This window comes from Engystomops pustulosus, chromosome 9 (assembly GCF_040894005.1).
Source record: "Engystomops pustulosus chromosome 9, aEngPut4.maternal, whole genome shotgun sequence".
Lineage (NCBI taxonomy): Eukaryota > Metazoa > Chordata > Amphibia > Anura > Leptodactylidae > Engystomops > Engystomops pustulosus.
The window spans coordinates 102,065,759-102,078,830 of record NC_092419.1 but is presented as its reverse complement, the minus strand read 5'-3'; positions in this window follow the sequence as shown (position 1 = coordinate 102,078,830).

The following is a 13,072-nucleotide window of genomic DNA, read 5'->3' as shown; positions in this document are numbered from 1 at the left end:
CGCCAAATTGCCCCGGGTTTTTGGCGCACGCAATCGGATTGTGTCACATTGGCGCCGGCTTGCATGCGACGGAAATCGGGGGGCGTGGCCGTCAGAAAACCCGACGGATACGAAAAAATAACGTTATTTAAAAAAAATAAAAAGTGTCGCTTGACACACACTTACATGCACCAGGAATAGGATGGTGAACTTCGGCAGACCTCGGCACAGCAGCGACACCTGGTGGAAATCGGGCGCACGACCTTAGTAAATTGTCGGAAGACCCAAATCCTCGTCTGAGAACTGGTATGCGGCAGAACCGAGTAAGTAAATGACCCCCAATGAAGCAAATGTGTTTTGTCGTCAATTTCCCCACATCTAGTATTTATTTCCAGCTTTCCAGTACACAGCATGGAATGATAAATACCGTCACTAGGAAGAACAAATAAACCCTGTACACGGAAAAATAAAGTTTTGGATTTTTAAAGGGGTTATCAAAGATTAATAAATAACTTAGTGCCGGCTTTTTAAAAATACTAAAAGTCTACTCCCCTCCTTCGGTGCTGCTGATGTCCCACGCCGTGGTCCGTCTCATCCGTGCCCCTGTTTGTTTACATTGGCGCACAGGCAGCTTCCGGCCGGCTGTCCACTCCCAACCGACACCATATCCCAGCGTCCTACATTGCTGTGAGATGGGGACGGATGGGAGTGGCCGGCCGGAAGCTGCCTGTGCGCCCCTGTAAACAAACAGGCAAGCATAGGACTGACCACGGCGCAGGACATCAGCAGCACCGGAGGAGGTGAGTACACGTTTATTATTTTTAAAAAGCTCGGACCTAAGTTATTCATTGATCTCTGATAACCCCTTTAAAGATGGGGGACAAAAAATTGGGATACAAAAATGAAAAAGGGCGGTTGTGTTAAAGAAAATCTATTATTTGTTCATGCATTAAGAAGCAAACCTACCTCAAGACTGCTGTAGCTGCACTGATGCAGAAACATATCTTGTTTTATCCGTGAGTTGAGTGGTTTTGCTGAAAAAACTACAGGCAGTCCCTGGGTTACATACAAGATCGGCTACATAGGTTTGTTCTTAAGTAGAATTTGGATGTAAGTCGAAACTGTATATTTTATAATTGTAGTTCCAGACCAAATTTTTTGCCCCAGTGACAATTGGAGTTTTAATTTTTTTTCCCGTAATTGGACCAGGGATTATCAATAAAGCCTCATTACAGTATAGTAAAGCATCCAGAGACCTTCACCAGATGTTACAGTGTGCAGAGGGGTCTGTCTTTAACTAGGGGTCATCTGTAAATCGGGTGTCCTTAAGTAGGGGATTATAATTTAATATAATTTTTTTGCAAACCCTGTTTATTTTACAATAAAGCTTACAGAATATTGGGGATATATTTCTTGCGATTTCCATCAGTTTTCGGTCAGCGCTGGGAAAAAAAATGTGAATAAAAATGCAGAACGCAACAATAATCGTCCGCGGAGAGCGAGGTGTGTGAATAACTGGTTGCAGCGCTGAGTGTGGCCAGCAGGTGGCGGGCGCGCTCCTGGCTGGGGCTGTGTTGGGAGCGCTGCTCACTGTGTATGATAGATTCATGCTGGGATTATCCTGGGATTTCTGATGAGTAATAAAGCGATTGTTTTGGCTCAATATGTCTCTATTTTTCCACTTCTCCAGATGCCTGTCTCTACTCCCGGGCAGTTCCAGCCTCGCTCGCACCCATTTCCTTCTGCTCTGATTAAACACAGAAAAATATGCTAATAATAACATTCGGAGATGTATTTGTGTATCTCTGCCGGCTTATCACTGCTAAAGACATCTCATCTCATTACAGGGAAGGGCTGCGGCCCACTGACCGGCGATCTAGGGTGGCTGATAACAGAGAATAACGCCCAAGTCAAGGTATGCATAATGTAACTATTGGGGTAGATACACACACTGTTACACCTGATATACTAAGGGGACCCCCATATTCTTGTGACCAGGAGTCCTCCGCAATCAGTCACTACTTTCCCCCCAATCTGCTCATTATAGATCTAGAACTTCTGAGGGTTTGCTACAGTGTATCCTCCTGCTGGTATTTTCATCCTTCACTGATACATTGTAACAAATATTAAGAGTCCAGTGACTTAAAATCTCTGAAAATCCTTAATGTTTTCTCAGTCCTAAGGAATCATTGATTGAGGTCATCGCCGGCCCCCGCTGGGAGCTGAACCCGTGTCCCCTGACAGCCCCTTTCTTACACCCTTTCAGGTCAGCACCCTTAAGCAGTGACCTAATTCTTCCCTGTGACTTTCATCAGGGGGCGGTATTATTGTTTCCTTGAACACCAGGGCCTCAGCCGTAACTCATCGGGGACCAGGTTGGGTCATCCGCTGTACCAGGAGTCAAAGGGAGTCATTATATGTCTGTGACGAGACCACACAGCGCGCTCGTACATGTGACATGAGAGCGGAGGCCATAGACTAACTCGTATTAGTCATCTACATGTTATGTACTGATCAGCAAAGTGTCTGTATTATTGTGATGTTCCTCTGTTATTCCTCCTGGAAATGTACGACAAAAATTGATAACACTTGTCAAATGGGAGTGACCATAAGCGGGAACGCCCAGTTGTCATTATATTAAATTCCAGGGAGAATATCAGAGGAACAGTCCAAGCAATATGCCCTGGCTTAGCTGTTTCATAGGGGTTACACTTCTTTACTATGTCAGATGGTGACAGGTCCACCCCAAAGGGGTTTTCTTCTGGGTTTAGGCTATTGTATTAGTGAATATAGTGAATTTTATATAGTGTATAGTATATAGAGAATTATGCTTTAATAGATGGATCTCTGTAGCAGTAACATAATGATCAGAGGGGTCGTCATCATCTGACCCCAGGGTATGCAGACGGTGCATCCCAGGGGGAAGATGGGCCAGGGGTCTATGGATCCCTTCAGGTATAGGGAAGCTACATGTTAACACTTACATCTCCATGTGAAGGGTCTCTGGAGAGTCGGCATTATAAGCCCTGGATTAGTCACACTTATGTATGTAAAGGTCTCTGGAGATTACAATCTGGCTGATAACAGCGAGTTATAGCTGGTACAACACATAGAGATTGTGCATGGCTGGAAAATGTGATTTGTGCTGGAAATCTTCCGCCTTGCCCTGCAGTGCCCGAGTTCCCTACTAAATCCCAAACCATAGGATTCTGTGACCCCCTGATGTATACAGGGGCAGGGGTCAGTGGGGTCAGAGGTGGAAGACGTTAACGTTATAATAAATATTTTTCAAAATTCTAATTTCAGTAAGTGACAAATTGCTGATCGGTGGCCTCATCCCTGGAGGTTGCGGTTTCATACATTTCTGCACCCACATAAGGGCTCAGCGCAGCTTAGTCAGCCTGGGCGGCCGAGGCGTCTGGAGCACATGACCCGGCACAATGCAGCAGGGAGGGGCCCCGGCTATATGTTAGAGCCGTCCATTGTCCACCATCTCTCATTGCGCCTGGGGCAGAGTATGTGACCCTATAGGGTGGCTGCTCACAGACAGAGGCTCCATTCTCCTGCGGCTCTGCAACAAAAATACCCCCCATTTAATTGAAAGGAGGGGGGGGTCACTGCTACCTAGACGGGTCTCTGCTGACGCACTGCATGGATTACACAGCCCAAAAAGCGAAAGTGCAAACCGCAGTGGTCTATGAGAACACAACTCCCAGCATGCCCTGACAGCCACAGGTATGCTGGGAGTTGTAGTCTCATTAAAAAAATTCAACACTTGTCTATTTCTGGCAATCCGGTGACCATCATTACAATTGGGTTATGGTATTCCCCTTCTTATGTTCATTGGGGGTCCCAGCAGTCAGACCCTCACTGATCAGACACTTACCCCATAGCGGATAATGTGTTGTACCCTAGAAGACTCCTCTATATACAGGATGTGGGTCTGATCCCTGGATATGGTCCATGCTCCCTATGAGGTTTAGGGATCGGGCATGGAGGTCAGGGGGGCAGATGTTTCCCCGTTCTCCCAATTGTGGGGGGGGGGGGGTCCCCTAACAGATCGGACAGGTATCCCATATCCTAAGGATAGAGAAAAAATTTAATTCCCCTCTAAGATGACCTAATGCTAGTGATTGCGGTCTTGGGGTAGCACCAAATTGGGGTGTTATGTCACGTGATGTGGTATTTGGGCTCTATCTATAGGGGGCGCTGCACTCACGCATGGGGTAGGAATCATCTCTTGCTATACTATAGTCCATGTAGGACCTGTAGGAGTCAGGACCTGCCTGTGACCACTATGGCTGCCCCCATAACTATGATTAACCACTTGTATGCCATATGCCCCTGATTATTTGGGGACAGCGGTGAGCGCTACGTGCCCGGCCCGACAGCCGTAAACACTTGTGTAATTTATATAGTCAGACAATCGGCGGTAACAATGGCGGGGGAAGTGACAATGTAAATAGAGATGTATTGATTCCCGGGCCGGGGGCTGGTGATAATCTCACATTGTTTCATTGACTCGGGCACTGGGAAAGGATATCGCCGCGGCGTTACCTTGTATAAAGCGCAGTATTTTTAGCCTTTGCCATTTCCTCTCCATGTGTTTGTGTATTAGATGTTGGCTGGTAGCGGCCCGGGCTCAGGGCAGTCACAATGTGATTACCTCTCCTCCCCCCAGATCTGATGTCACCTTCCCCCATCTCCCTGACATAATGCATGCAGACTCCTCACCCAGCTTTCCCAGACACCAGCAGGCGTGACCCTGGAGAGATGTGTAACATACCGCTGTGGATGTTAGTAACAGCAGGACTGTGAAATATGGATTTATATTCCAGGTGCATGTGAGGTCACAGCAGTGTGAGGACACTTGGAGAGGCTACTATTAAAGTCTATATTTCATAGTTCTGCAACAACTACACATCTCCCCAAGGATAATACCTAACACTGGCTGCACAGAGCATAGCAGTGTGAGGACAGGCTCCCAATTGCACTTGGAGAAGTTATAATCCTGGAATATCAATCCATATAGTCCACAGTCCTGCTGCTACTAACAGCATACACAAAGGTCTGATTACACATCTCCCCAGAGATAACACCTAACACTGGCTGCACAGAGCACAGCAGTGTGAGGACAGGCTCCCATTGCACTTGGAGAAGTTACAATCTTGGAATATCAATCCATATAGTCCACAGTCCTGCTGCTACTAACAGCATACACAAAGGTCTGATTACACATCTCCAGGGACTATACCTAACACTGGCTGCACAGAGCACAGTAGTGTGAGGACACACATGGCGGATCTTTGCCCCCCACATATGCCATAAGAGAAGATTTAGGACACCCCCATAAATGGGCGCCTCTTCGTGAATATAGACATCTTACATGTAACGTGCGTGCGCCTTTAGTTACTCCGAGAGACTAAACGCTGCACAATCCATGACGGTGGTCGATGGAATTTGGCGATTAAAATCGATGAGGCCGCGCAACGAGCGAGCGGCGCAGGAGGCCCCCATGTCTCCTGGTCACAATGCATCATGACACGCCCGGGACACGCATCATAATGAGATTTCTCTGCTCCAGGAACATGGCGGACACAATGTTAAGTGATTGGAGCTGCGCTGATAGGATTACGGTCGTGTACGGATGATCGATCAGGAGCGCGCGCCTTCCCTCCAGGGAGCTCAGTTTGCCCAAAGTTTACACATCCGTCCGGATTTATGAAATTAAATCCAAAAATTGTGGAAATTCCAAATAAAGTGGCCCCATATGTAACCCTACTACACCTGGGGTAACGGGGTGTCATAGCCACCCCTATAGGGTAACGAATCCCCCTATGTGATATGGGTTATTACAGGGAAGCTTCCGTGTCGCATTGACGCTCGTACACACAGCACATCCGGATACCAGCGCACTGTGAACTGCATATAATAAAGAGAGATTTTTGTTAAAAATGATAAAGCTGCATCTATGACCCGAATTATGAGCCAATAAACATGTTTTTATGATAGGATTGTGCGTAAATGTGTCACCGCCTCGTATATCTGGACGCAAACGAGCTTCTGAGGTTTTGTGGTAATTATAGAGAATTGGGGGATGTCCATAAAACAGTTCTTTATTAATAGACCTGCAGGCGTAGTGTTATGTATCAGGGCGATTGCTGGATATGAGGGGAAATAGCGCCACTGCTGTCCTCAGGCAGTGTCTGGTATTACAGCTGTATAACTGGTATTCAGATGCAGTACCAGGCACAGCCTATGGAGAGAAGTGGCGCTGTTTCCTGAAGAATAGAAGCTTGACTTGACCCTCAGTATATAGAGATCCCCCTCCCCCCCGGACTGGGTTATGTTCTCACAGCAGGACTCTTAAAGGGACATCCATCTCCAGTGTTTGCTGACAGTATAGGCAGGAGGATAAGTCACAGGGCGGCCATACATTACACAGGGTGATGCTCCTGTATATAAACACTTTGTAGCGGGGTCTGCCTTCCTTCGGGGGTCTCCACCGCCCTCACTGATCGCTGGTTTTTAGTAAAAGAGTCTGGAATGTAAAGAAAAAATCCCTCGTCCATTAGTCACTGACTAATCTAACATATCCCAGGACCCTTCTGTGTCTGTCAGCGTTATAAATATCTACAGACAGTCATGGAGCCCCTCATCCCCGACACCAGACGGGATAATGTAATCACTGGAAACCGGCATCTGTCTATCTATCTATCTATCTATCTATCTATCTATCTATCTATCTCATATCTATCTATCTCATATCTATCTATCTATCTCATATCTATCTATCTCTCTCATATCTATCTATCTCCTATCTATCTCATATCTATCTATCTCCTATCTATCTATCTATCTATCTATCTATCTATCTATCTATCTCATATCTATCTATCTATCTATCTCATATCTATCTATCTATCTATCTCATATCTATCTATCTATCTATCTATCTCATATCTATCTATCTATCTCATATCTATCTATCTATCTATCTCATATCTATCTATCTATCTCGTATCTATCTATCTATCTCATATCTATCTATCTATCTATCTATCTCATATCTATCTCATATCTATCTATCTATCTATCTATCTATCTATCTCATATCTATCTATCTATCTATCTATCCATCTATCTATCTATCTCCTATCTATCTATCTCATATCTATCTATCTATCTCGTATCTATCTATCTATCTCATATCTATCTCATATCTATCTATCTCATATCTATCTATCTATCTATCTCATATCTATCTATCTATCTCATATCTATCTATCTATCTCATATCTATCTATCTATCTATCTATCTATCTATCTCATATCTATCTATCCATCTATCTATCTCATATTTATCTATCTCCTATCTATCTATCTGTCTCATATCTATCTATCACTATCTAATATCTATCTTTTGGTCGGTCTATGTCATATCGCTCTTTTTATGCTACTTAAACATCTAGTAGTCCAGAAAATCCTGGCAGAACGAAAAACATATTTTTTCTCATTGCAGGACATTTCTTCTCACCCGGATTATAGCACCCACCAAGGTGCAGGTATTAGGGTGACTTGAGATGGCACCCCATTTGTATATGGTTCTGTTAGTAAGGGGCATTCCCTCCGCAGCAGCAATCTGCAGACCATCCCTTCCTCATCCAATCCCTACCCTTCCTTGGTTGAACTTGATGGACAAGTGTCTTTTTTCAACCGTATAAACTATAAATCATCTCACCCGCAGCAGCATCCATCTCACCCACAACAAACTGTAGACCATCTCACCCCGCAGCAGCATCCATCTCACCCACAGAAAGCTGCAGACCATCTCACTTTGCAGCAGCATCAATCTCGCGCACAACAAGCTGCAGACCATCTCACCCGCAGCAGCATCCATCTCACCCACAGCAAACTGTAGACCATCTCACCCCGCAGCAGCATCCATCTCACCCACAGAAAGCTGCAGACCATCTCACCTTGCAGCAGCATCAATCTCGCGCACAACAAGCTGCAGACCATCTCACCCGCAGCAGCATCCATCTCACCCACAGCAAACTGTAGACCATCTCACCTCGCAGCAGCATCAATCTCACCCACAACAAACTGTAGACCATCTCACCCCGCAGCAGCATCCATCTCACCCACAGAAAGCTGCAGACCATCTCACTTTGCAGCAGCATCAATCTCGCGCACAACAAGCTGCAGACCATCTCACCCGCAGCAGCATCCATCTCACCCACAGCAAACTGTAGACCATCTCACCCCGCAGCAGCATCCATCTCACCCACAGAAAGCTGCAGACCATCTCACCTTGCAGCAGCATCAATCTCGCGCACAACAAGCTGCAGACCATCTCACCCGCAGCAGCATCCATCTCACCCACAGCAAACTGTAGACCATCTCACCTCGCAGCAGCATCAATCTCACCCACAACAAACTGTAGACCATCTCACCCCGCAGCAGCATCCATCTCACCCACAGAAAGCTGCAGACCATCTCACTTTGCAGCAGCATCAATCTCGCGCACAACAAGCTGCAGACCATCTCACCCACAACAAACTGTAGACCATCTCACCCCGCAGCAGCATCCATCTCACCCACAGCAAACTGTAGACCATCTCACCCCGCAGCAGCATCAATCTCACCCACAACAAACTGTAGACCATCTCACCCCGCAGCAGCATCCATCTCACCCACAGAAAGCTGCAGACCATCTCACTTTGCAGCAGCATCAATCTCGCGCACAACAAGCTGCAGACCATCTCACCCACAACAAACTGTAGACCATCTCACCCCGCAGCAGCATCCATCTCACCCACAGAAAGCTGCAGACCATCTCACCTTGCAGCAGCATCAATCTCGTGCACAACAAGCTGCAGACCATCTCACCCCGCAGCAGCATCCATCTCACCCACAACAAACTGTAGACCATCTCGCCCCGCAGCAGCATCCATCTCACCCACAGAAAGCTGCAGACTATCTCACCCCGCAGCAGCATCCATCTCACCCACAACAAACTGTAAACCATCTCATCCTGCAGCAGCATCCATCTCACCCACAACAAACTGCAGACCATCTCACCCCGCAGCAGCATCAATCTCGCACATAAGCTGCAGACCATCTCACCCCACAGCAGCATCCATCTCACCCACAGCAAACTGCAGACCATTTCCCACCTTCAGCAGAATTCATCTCACCCACAGCTAGCTGCAGACCATCTCTCCCCCAGCCCCAGGTATTAGGTTACAGTGAGGTAACCCAAACCTGGCGCTATAGTCCGGGGGAGATAATTTCATATTGTTCAGAGCCAAGAGGAGGAGGTGGGGGTCATAGTCTGCTTCTCCTCTACTACTTTCTTCCAAAATTAGCCCGCAAAATGTAGGTCTCTTTCCCAAAATCTTCCAGGCCAAGCAGTGGGAAGGGAGCCAAGACAAATATCAGCTGGGTTGAGATTTTAGCCCAATATGGTCATAGCAGGTTATTCCTCAGCAATTACAACAGAGGCCGAGAGGAAGAAAGGGGGATCCTGGCCAAATCTGCCGCCCCATGAAGGACAAAGGGTCCTGATGTCAGACCCTCCGACTAGAAGGACACCATGATACAGAATATACAGAGCCCCGGCTAATCCCAGGGTGTAAATTATAGGAGCGGATTCCTGGTGAAGGTCTAACCACAGGGAATGATTTTCCTTCGTTTTACATTCCTACAGGAGGTTCTGCATAAAACCAGTCCAAACATTTCCCCATGAGCTAAATAGGGGCAAAAATAAGGAACCGGGGGAGGAGTGTCAGGTCATATAATCTGCCGCACTTTAGGGTGATGTCACACATGGCGTTTTTAGGCTGTTTTTGGGCCGATTTAGTGCGTTTTCATATCGTAAAAAAACGCATGCGTTATAAAACGCACCTTTTTTTTTGTCCGTTTTTAATTGCGCATATTCGGAAAACCGGACAAAAACGCATGCATTTTCAAAAACCGAGTGCGTTTTTAACTATTTGAAAACGCACTAACTAAAAACAGCCTAAAAATGCCACGTGTGACATCACCCTTATACTACAGGCCTGAGGGTCCACTAGGGGAAGGAATGGGGCTATTATATGGGAAATTTCCAGCATCAGTCATAATCCCCTTATCTCACACACAGACACAAAAGGGCAAATTCCAATTATTCTAATTATGTTTTTTTAAGCATGGAAGGAAACCAGATTTTTTTTTTTTACCCCGGAAATCCGACACAGATAGATAATGCAAATTTGATTCAGATGTTGAACTGTTCAGGTCAAACCCATTACATGCCACGTACTATGCCGCCATAGATACAGGTGGCAGGATGTCGTCTTCATGTGGTGGCATAGACATGGGTGCCTGGGAAGGGCAGGAGTAGGAAAAAATGGTATATGCTGCCCTAGACTGTAGGGGGCGCTATAACCATGGCTAGATGGTATAGCTGTTATGGTTAAAAGGATACATAGATAGATGGTATTTTGTTGGCTGCCGGTACCCAGGGTTCTTGTTTTTCAGGAAGATGATGGGTCCCAGTTCAGTTTTTGGTATTTGGGGGATGAATATGGCAACATATCAGACCCCCTACTCAATACTGGGCCATACAGTCTCCCAGACTCCCTAATAGGACTCCCCCAAACCCTTTAAAGAATACAGAGCCATCCTGTTTATTGACCCCAGACCCCATTACAAACGGCAGATGACCCCCTATCCTTGCTCCTCGCTATCATCTTATGTCATAGATTCCCAGGGTTGTAAACCCTTTACGGCCTCTATAGGTGAATATAGATGTAGGGGTCATCTTATATTGCTTTCCATTGTCCTCTCAGCAGATAGAAGGACGAGAATGTAATAAAACCCCCGGCACAGAGGGGATTACTGAAAATTGAAAGAAACATTTACTAGCCCATAAAGACCTCCATTGTGCCGCACTGAACTCAATTTCCCCGGAGAGATGGAGAAAATATGTCTTGGTACATCCTTCCCCTGCTCCCTCCTGTATTCTGGGCTGTACATGTGTATAATGACATCATCGGTGACATCACAAGTCCAGGGTACTGAGTCTGTCTGAGTCCCGCCACCATCCCAGGCCCGTGTTCACATCATTTTCCTAGTGTCGGATTACTCCATACAGGAACCAGGGCTGAGATCCAGGAATTAACAGTTGGTGGTAACTGATATGGGGCAGCGCCTCCTCCCAAAATCAATTTGCTTTACATCTGTTGCTCTGAGAGCCAGCATGATGCCTGGGGTTATGTATATTGCACTGAGGGTCAGTGTGGCAGGGGGGTGTGCGGGGGTACTATCTCTGTTTTGACCTCTGACCCCCTGCTGGCACATCCTTACTCACTAGAAACTTCACAAGCTCGACCCAGGAACTTGCAATCTGTCTCATAGAAAGCATGTCAGAGGTGGGTCCAGGTCACATGACTGATGTCCTTTTATTTATAGCGATCAATATAGAAGCTCCGTGGCGTCTTCCCATATACTCATGCTCCAGAGGTCAGAGCTGTCCCAGCTGTATCCTCAAAGCTATCACCCAACTTTACCAGATCCCTGAAAGGCATTCCAAAAGATTGTATGACTATATCTAAAAATGCTCTGGAATCCTGTAACCCCTTTACTGTGCACTTGCTTTTCATGGGAATATTTAGGGTCATGGGGATGGCGGTGAGTGCTGTTGACCTTGGCAAGTAATCAGAAGTTTCTTTATGTTTCATGCAAACTCAAATTATAGTACCACTATATTTCCACTATATATTTCCACTATATTTCCCATAGGAACTTGTCTGAACGCTGCCGTCACTTTAAAAGTGAAGGTCATGGAATTAAAGAATCTGATTGGCTGCAACTGTTTTATAAATTCTTGTTTAAAGGGGTGTCCAGTTTGGACACCAAGTTAAAATCTATATAGAAGCTCCATACATCATGTCAAATTTCACCATTTATGGGATTCTACCCATAAAGGACACTATTAAATAGTACTGCAGTGTAATGACGTTATATTTGGATATATTTATATGATGTATATATATATATATATATATATATGTGTGTGTGTGTATTGCATATATTTGGATCTAAACACAGACCTGGTAGTTCACCACCAGAAGTGGCCAAAGTCGATCTTCCCCTTTAATAAAGCGTCACCTAGCCTGCAGCATACAAAATATCGCCTTAAATAAAATTCTGATCTTAGTCAATGTTCCATAGAAAAGTTTAATTTTTTCCATCTAATTTTTTCCCCTGTCAGAACTTGCGGATTATATGAAAAGCCGCTCAATTCCATTTTTGGAGAATCAATCACATTTTCTGAGAAATTGGCTCTTTGATTGATGCTGAAGCCACATTTTTATTAGCGACTCACATCTCAGTGTGTTCCCTCAGTGATTGGTTTTCGCGTTCCCCTATATAAGTAGAGATCATTAAAGGGGAACTCTACCCCTGTGGCATGGTCCAAGTAGTATCCGATAGAGTGCGGAGTAAGAAAACAAGTAGGTACATTGATTATGTAAGAATGTAAAAAAAGAAAAATCTGAGCAATTCCAGGTTTGGCACTTTTCCATTGAAGTTTGGGCTTCACTGGCTACTTGTAGGGTAAGGCCGGTGACACACGTGGGGTTCTGAACCCGTTTTTAAGCGAAAAAATATATATAGTAAACCCAGAAGGGGGTGAGTCGAACTCAAGTAGATGAGGACCCAAAGAAATCACTTCTAGAAAGTGAAAAACAAATTACAATCAGTGATTTAAAAATGTGCTTTCTTTTGTTAGTTGATTTAAACAGAAAAAAATGAAGCTCAGAGAATCTTTAATGGTGCGAACTTGGCCTCCGCACTGGTAGTCAGTCTGTGGAAGAAGAGATTTGATCGTATGAGAGTCAAATAATGGTGACCTCGTGATAGTATGGTGACGTAAATATAATATCAAGGGCTCACCTTGTTCATTATTCGTATATCTCAAGGATCAGAGGTGAGGTAACTCTATAAGGCTCCTAAAGGAAATACCCAAAAGAATTCACCTTGGTCTTTGTGCCTGTCCAAAGTAGTCAAATAGGGTCTTAGGTGAGAAAGGTAAAGATCCAAGCAG